Source organism: Typopeltis vanoorti, chromosome 9, assembly GCF_054136105.1.
Source record: "Typopeltis vanoorti isolate ZY-2024b chromosome 9, IOZ_Tvanoo_1.0, whole genome shotgun sequence".
NCBI lineage: Eukaryota > Metazoa > Arthropoda > Arachnida > Uropygi > Thelyphonidae > Typopeltis > Typopeltis vanoorti.
Window position 1 is genome coordinate 104,318,348 of NC_143557.1, and position 8,622 is coordinate 104,326,969.

Sequence of the window (8,622 nt, forward strand, 5' to 3'; positions counted from 1 at the left end):
GTTGTTGTTATGTGCATTTAAATTTAAAGATTCTGAGGAGATGAGAGTTCAATGAATCAATCGACCGTGAGATGCGGTGATTGATTCATTCAATCCACAACCCTTGGAGGGTGTTGGATTGAATGAATGGCAATGGATGGCAATGCTATAGCCAATGATGTTCTAACTGAGGCTCGGCTATTGCTGTTACCCTTCTGCCATGATCAGAGCTTTAATAGCTCAATAACACCTTATTCCTACACTGTCCTCTACAGTTAATGGGGAAGATGAAAAGAATTCTTGCTTTGCCCCTTTAAGTCAATCCTTATAATGTGCATTTAAAGATGAACGGGGGAATCAATCGACCGTGAGATGCGGTGAAGATTCATTCAATCCAATTCCCTTGGAGGGTAATGGATGGCAATGCTGTAGTCAATGAAGTTCTAACTGAGGCTCGGTTATTGCTGTTACCCTCTTGCCATATCAGAGCTTTAATAGCTCAATAACACCTTATCCCTACACTGTCCTCTACAGATAACGGGAAATATGAAAAGCATTCTTGCTTCTCCCCTTTAAGCCAGTCTTTATAAGGATAAAAAAAAAATGTGCATTTAAAAATTAAAAAAAAAGTGCTATTTTTCAGTTCGCTTCTTTACTGCAGTGCAACATTTCTTCTAGAATAAATTTCTTCCAGCATAAAATGTTTAATAAGGAAATATAAATTAATTAAATCTAATATATACAGCTACATATAATTAAATGAGTTATATCCAAAGCAATAATTTTTAATATATTTATAAATTGAGATTAATAAATAAATATTTATAAATAGAGATAAATAAATAAATAGATTTAGAAAAATAAATAATTCTAAAAAATAAATTAACTTAAACAGTTTTTTTTTCCCTTCTCAAAAATAGTAAAGTATGCAATGTACCAAATTTTATATTAAATAAGCTTGGGAATTAAAAAATATCAGGAATTTGAAATCTCAGAAAGTTCTGTAAAACATCAACAGCATTTCTCTTGAGAGAGAGATATCCCAGAATTGCGATTTCTTCTTGTAACAAAACATTCGCTTTTAAATTTTATATCAAATGTCAAAGAAAGACTGCCGGGAATCCCTCTATCGGATGAATTCTGATTCAACATTTCAGTATCGAACAAAGGTACAGTTTTATGCGTACCAGGAAAGTTCGAATCACGAATAAAACAGAAACTGGAACAATTTTACATAATCTGATCGTTACGAAAAAAGTAAATTCAGGACAATTGTAATAGCTTGGTACAATTAGATCTCATCTGTAGATCTGGATCGTTAATTCTCAGCCAAATTACAATACAGAGTTTTATCTAAATCGTGAAATGTTTTGATGTGTTCGGTTACTAACTTATCGCTTCCGTTACCTAAACCTCCGTTTAGTGGTGCAAATAGTCGGAGAACTAAATAACAGCGTACTCAAAGAAAAGCGAAAAGACCGTTCCGGTAGTTTTTTCTTTAGAATTGCTCATAATATAGAGTGACGGTGCAGAACCGTGGTTTCCGCCTACGGAAGCAAGTGTTGACGACAGCTCTAAAACTACGATAGTGTCTTTATCGCGTGCTTTTCCAATGCCACTTTCTCCACGCTTCGTCTGTCTCCTGAAGCACTCATAAATCGTGTAAAATAATTACCGGTATTTTCTACGTTTATGTGCATAATGACTCACTGTGGTGGTCTTTTGTGGGTCACTTGCCATAGCTCTCTCCGTGTGTTAGCCAACCGCTCGTGACCTTACTTTTCCTGATGGCCTCGCGTCTTATCGTTTCTGATGTGACATTTGGGCAAACCCATCCTCCTAATATTCTCTGTTTCCAAACTGGTCTTGCCGAACCAATAATCCACGGCAATAATTGGGTATGCAAGGCCGTTATGACGTCAACTTCCGACCAATTCGGGAATATATAAAGTGGGTTCCTTTCACAGGTCGAGTACTGGATCACTTCAATCAGTGAACAACCATGAGGGTCCTAGTGAGTATTCGCTTTTCTCCTTAATATTTCCAATGCAGTCTTGCACGTGATGTTTGTGTATGTGTGTGTATATGTAGTCTGGTATTCTCTTAGTCTCTCTCTCTCTCTCTCTCTCTCGAATATCATATTCAAGTTTGCATGAATCTATAGCATTATCCATCTTGTGTCTATCTGCTGTTTTCTATTGCCACTCTCTCTCTCTCTCTCTCTCTCTCTCTCTCTCTCTTTAGTATTTTTAAATCTAGTAAAAGGAAACATAAGTGGTTATATTTATAGACTGAATAACAACCGAAATATATCTAAATTAACGCAAGAATATTTATCAAGTGGTATTACCCGACAGTATATATCTATCTAATATCACCAATGTCTAGGAAGACTGACCATCGTGAATCTTCACGTAATCTTACCTTGGACTGTTCTTTCGCTCTTTATATATTTTATGCTGATATGGCATTTCTTCCACTTTCCTCTATTGTTCCCTTTAATAAACCTTTTTGGACTTTCATGTCTCACAATATAGCCCATGTATTCTAGTTTATTTTTCTGTATGTTCTTTATTGCATCTACACTAATTTAAAATAGACAATCGCCACTCTCTAGATGCCAAAATACTGATATATATATATATGCCATCTAGACAGTGGTGATTGTCTGTTTTACTTACTGATATATTAATATGCTTGATAAGTATTTCGTTAACAAATCATGAATGAGACTCCTGTCTGCTAATAGGAATATAGAGGAGGGTAAAATTCGCCTTGGGGTCATTGTTTATAATAATCGGAAAAAAAATGGTTTATTTTGTTATAAATCAGATTTTATTTCATATTCTGCACAGCAGAAGATGTGATAAATTCTGTTAAAACCGAGTTTAACAGAATAATCTTATTAAAAACAAATAGGTCTGAAATCAATCGGACCGACTGAATAGCATACTTGATCTCCAGCTAACGGGGAAGAGTTGAATTTCCGCTTTGGGAGCAGTTGGACTGTTTCTTTTGCTCTTTATATATTTTATTTATTTTGCTCTTTATGATTTATTCTCTTGCAATGTAAGGCTATCAACTCTTCTCACTGTAAGTTTGAATTAACTATAGAGTGTTCTATATTTCGTCTTTAAAGTAGGGGGAAACAGCATTATTTCATTCTTATATTACCCACAGCACTAATGTAGTTTTCGATCTTTTAGATGGATTCAAATAGAATAAACTCAGGTGTTCAAAAAATATTTATTTTTTCTGTCTTTCTTGTTATTGATGTGTGTGTGTGTGTGTGTGTGTGTGTGTGTGTGTGTGTGTGTGTGTGTGTGTGTGTGTGTGTGTGTGTGTGTGTGTGTGTGTGTGTGTGTGTGTGTGTGTGTGTGTGTGTGTGTGTGTGTGTGTGTGTGTGTGTGTGTGTGTTCATTTCTCTTTCTTCTTCTAAATTTAACTACAGTATTCATTTTTCCTACATGAACATCCAGAAAAAGAAACTTATTCTCCATATTTTTCTCTTTAACAGGCCGTGATTTCCCTTCTAGTTGTGGCCATATCGGCGGCGTATGCCATTGGAGGTTTTGGCGGTGGCGGATATGGCGGCTACGGAGGAGGCGGATATGGTGGATATGGTGGCGGTGGTGGTAAAGGAGGCTATGGTGGTGGAGGATATGGAGGATACGGAGGTGGAAAGGGAGGCTACGGAGGTGGAGGAGGATGGGGTGGCGGAGGATACGGAGGAGGAGGATACGGAGGTGGTGGCAAAGGTGGCTTTGGCGGTGGTGGATGGGGTGGTCGTGGTGGTTGGGGAGGAGGAGGAGGTAAAGGTGGATACGGTGGTGGCTTTGGAGGATACGGCGGTGGAGGATACGGAGGAGGCGGCAAAGGTGGATATGGTGGAGGCGGATACGGAGGATATGGTGGAGGTGGATACGGAGGATATGGTGGCGGTGGCGGAAAGTACAAAGGCTAAATGGTTGATTTACGCTCAAGGTAAGTTAAGATACTTTTGTACGAATTCCCTGAAAAATATTGTTATTACTCTTACTTATAACTGTATAAGAGCATCAATTATGCATTAGGTAATATTCAAACAAATTCCTAACTCTCCGGCTTTCATAATTTATTTAAAATAACTGAAAGCTATTTCTCTTCCTACTTGTTATATTTTAGAAATACTGATTACCCACATTTGTTTAAATGAAATTATCGAGGCTTGCTTTTATTCAAAGTTTGCTGTTATCACTAATAGTATACCATTCCTTAACTTAACATTTCAGTGCCACCTACCTTACTTGCTTGGTTTTCGTATTAAATCAAAAGCAAAGTTAAATTTATTATATAAATATCGAATTTATAAGCAACGATTATTAATTAAAAATGCTATCAATTATCCTATAATAATATTTGATAATTAACACTTATAAATATAATCTATACACTTCATTATTTTTAAATCTTTTCTGATAAGTGATCTGGTGTTTGTTTCAGCATGAAAAAGTATTGTGATGCAGTTCGTCATCTGAAGTCATGAACAGGTCCAAATACCGCTACCTGGCTACGTGTATAAATGTACTAAAATCCTTATCATTGTGCTCGCTGCATATTTTGTAATTAAACTTTGACATTGAATGTTGAAATAAAAATCATTATTTAATTGAAGTTATTTTATTCGTTTTCTTTCATTTTAACGCTACGCGACAAACATAATAAAAGTTATTGTTAAAATTAATATCATGCATATTCTCTCAAAAGTAATATTTTATAGAACATTTCTGATTTAAATAACATAAAGAAGAGAAGAACTTCCATATTTTACAAGCTATTCTAATACATATACACAACTTTGTACTGGAACTATTACCAAGTTACACCTTCACCCATTTGCAATTGCATGAAAACAAAAATCGGCACTCCTCGAAAACGAACGCTTCTGTAAATTTACTTTTTAGTTAATTTATAATAAAAAATCTGTTATTTATAAAAGGTGTATTACTGATTTTCAACTATCACAAAATGACTTCCAGTAAAAATATATCTTTTGACTTTTATCGCAATACTACAATAAAAACAAAGATTTTTGTTAAGGTATAATTCTGTTTTAAGAAATTTTAATTTTGTATATTTTATCAAACGATAATAGCATCTTCATTTCTGACACATCATTATCACAGTTATTGTTGTAAAGCTGAACATTCTTCACCATTAAATACATTTTTGCTAATGCAATATTTTATATTTTTACAATAATATAGTAGAAAATAGAAAGGAAAAAAGAGTTCGACTGATAGTAGCTGAACATTCAAGAACATAGATGCCTGGAAATAACGGTGAAATTTATCCCTTTAAATTACAAATTCATTCAAGATTATCACTATATCGGTGCGCATTTTGGAAAATTAGTTCTTGGAATGACGAGGAAACTGGAAAAGCGCAAGATAAGTAATACCAAGACTTTGGAAATTAAAAAGACAGTTTAAGAGAAAGAAATATCAGCGGATAAGTAAAACACAGACAATATATATATATATATCTGATGAAAGTCTATATATATATATGGACTTTCATCAGTTATCTTTTGATTTCATAGAATAATAATAATATTGCATGCTTGTGCAGTACTTAGATCATTGTGAATAGATATTATACCTGTGGAACTCCATGGGTTACCACTCTAACCCATGGAGTTCCACCTGTAGTAATTCTGTACTGTGACATGATTGTATGCCGTTTGTTTTCAGTTTTGGAAGTAATTTCTGAACCACATGTCCAGACGCCATCTATTCCAATGTCTTAACATTATTATTATTACTATTATTAAAAGAGAAGCGTTATAAACTCAAGGAGCCATACAAGCTCGTCCAGAGCAGACTTATACAAACATCAATGCCCGCGGTTGAACTCGAACCCACGACCTGTTGATTGGAGAACGGGTATGCTATGAACGAGTGTATCAAAAATACTTCAAACATGTCAATAAAAATGACCAAGAGAATTTTATTTTTATTTTTATCTAAGATAGTATTGATTAGGTCTTTAAAATTATGTAGGGAAAGATGTGTTTTTGGAATGATACGATATTGTTCTGAACATATATTAGTTTTTTTTTATTTATTTATTTATTTATTTTTTAAGAACAATGCGCTTAGCAATTTGATCGAGTAGCGTAGTTATGGGTAGTAAATGCACTGCTCAAAACAAATAGGGGATATTTTAGTTTCTGTCGAATAATTATAATTTTTTGCAAATAATTATAACTATTGGGTCCTTTATACATGAATAAATATTTCTTACTTATGGATAGAGTGTAACTGATGTGATGTTGCTTAAATAATCGACATTTATTACAAATTTAACAAATCATACATTTTAGTGCGAAATAATTTTAACAAGAATAACAACAAGAAGAGCCAAAAACTCTTTTGTTAATTTTTAATAGCGCTTATGGTCTCCATTAACAGCCAAACAGCTGTACATCTTGATTGCATGGACCGGATAAGATGATCAAGCAGTTCTTGTGTGATATTTCCCCACTCTTCTGTGAGAGCAATTTCCAGCTCTTGAAGAGATCGTGGAGGCACCAGTCGAGCAGAAACGCGCCTACCTAAAGCATCACAGGCACGTTCGATTGGATTGGCACGTTCTCTGGCAAGTAATGACAAATACTGATCGTCTCTTGGTTGTTGATGATGGGACCCTAACCTTGTCTTCGGCAAGCATTTCCCGTCTCCAGAAAGCGATTCCAAAGTCTCGAAATTACGCTATGAGATACACGATACACGACACGGTTAAGCGACAACTTGCTGCGTTTGTCCAGCTTCTAATCGACCAATGGCTATCCAAGCCATGGATTCCGGGATATCATGTTGGTCTGCCATTTTTATCAAAATAGTGGGTGTTAGGTGACATAAGTTTACAATTTAACTGATAATTATGAACTGTGGAAGTGAGCGCAACAAGCCACTCTTTTATATCCTCCCCCCCACATGCTAATACGGCTACGACACATTTCGAAACGTCTTAACATGATTTTGTAGACAGTTGCGTGTTCTACACTGTTGTATATTAAGAATATTTTAAAATAAATGTGTTACATTTGTAAATTGTTTTTATAACTTTATAATTTACAAGAAAACCAAAATATCCCCCAATTTTTTTGAGCAGTATAATTGAATGTGTTTTCCTGTATTTGTATATACGTGTGATTACTATTGGTATTCAATATGCTGAGCATACGTCCAGTTTCACATATTTTATTCATTAATTTTAGGATAATGAGACCCTGGCTAGTTGCGTGTTGTTTAATATCTTCGGATCGGATGCCATTGATTCCTCGACTTTTGCTTGGATTGAGTGGAACCAATCCACTCAATCCAAGCAATTGGAGGCCATAATGTCTGATTTTCCTGTGGTCCAATTAAAAGAACGCTTTGTGAACGGATGGCTCCTCTTTTTTTCTAGGATGGAATCTACAAAGTACTAATTGAAGTCATTTGCTAACTGGTGAAAAGATTTGGTCTATTTCATGAAGTTATGAATTAATATTTTAAAGGCAGTAGTTTCAGGAGTACAATCCAGCATCTGGTTAATCAGATGCCACGTCTGTTTCACATCATTTTGTGCAGAAGTGAATTTGTCTCTATAGAAGTTGCTTTTTGCTTTCTTTATCTTCGCTGTAAAGATGTTTCTTGTTCTTTTGTTTTCCATTTCTAAAGTTACCTTACTGGAATTTCGCTTTAGTTGTTTTCTTAAAGCATCTTTTCTTTTTACATCTAAAGTTACCATCTTTTGTATAACAGACGAGATTTTGGCATATTTCTTATATGTTTTCTCTGTTGAGAGTTTAATATGAAGCTAATCGGCTATCTGAATGGCTTATATATGGGAAGATAGCATGAATGTACTTTTATATTGATATTTTATCCCGGTTTTAACGTTGATATTTGAGCAGATTTTGCTATCTCATTAGACCCATAGTCAACAGCAGGTATATATTACGTTTAATTGAATTTTTTTTTCCTTCATGGACAATATTGATACGAGTGCTTACAAACAAATACTAAAAAGAGAATTCGCTTTTCTGAAAGTCTGAATAAAAAATAATATTTGATCACATGCTAATCTCAAAAGTACCTAACGCGCTTGGTACAAATTTCACACTTTGCAGTGAAGTTGAGTGTGTTTTTAGGACACGATTAATAGCCTAAGGTAACAAAATTTCCTTGTAAAATTGCTTATCACTGAGTTACTTTTGCTTTTATATGCAAAAGGCAATTAGTTATTTTAAAAGGCAATGAGCATTTTAAAGATGAGGTTGAAGTCTCATTAATAATGTGATTTAAAAATATCCAACAGAGCAGTTAATTGAAAGTGAATGCAAATTTAAAATAATGATGTCACGTCCAAAGGACAGTCTGGTGTTTTGGTTCTGAATCATGTCATTATTTTCTTCTTCACACTGTCGCTTTTATTAAGCAAAGGAGTCTAGACAGTTTGATTGCAACAGTACCTAATGATAAAGCTGACCTGGGATCATTGTACTTTGCCTTCCAGTGACTGTTTGGTTTAATTTCCATACCATTACTAATCACACCGTACTTAATGACAAATTTGATTTTTTTTTCCTTTAGAAAGACTTGGATTGAAATCTGG

General features: G+C 34.6%; 1 long non-coding RNA gene across 1 annotated transcript; it reads left to right on the forward strand.

Moving 5' to 3' along the window:
- Positions 1-3,857: 3,857 nt before the first annotated feature.
- LOC150103370 (uncharacterized) lies at positions 3,858-4,636 on the forward strand. Its single transcript, XR_016548777.1, has 2 exons — positions 3,858-3,963; positions 4,462-4,636. It is a non-coding gene; the product is annotated as an uncharacterized LOC150103370 (long non-coding RNA).
- Positions 4,637-8,622: the final 3,986 nt, after the last annotated feature.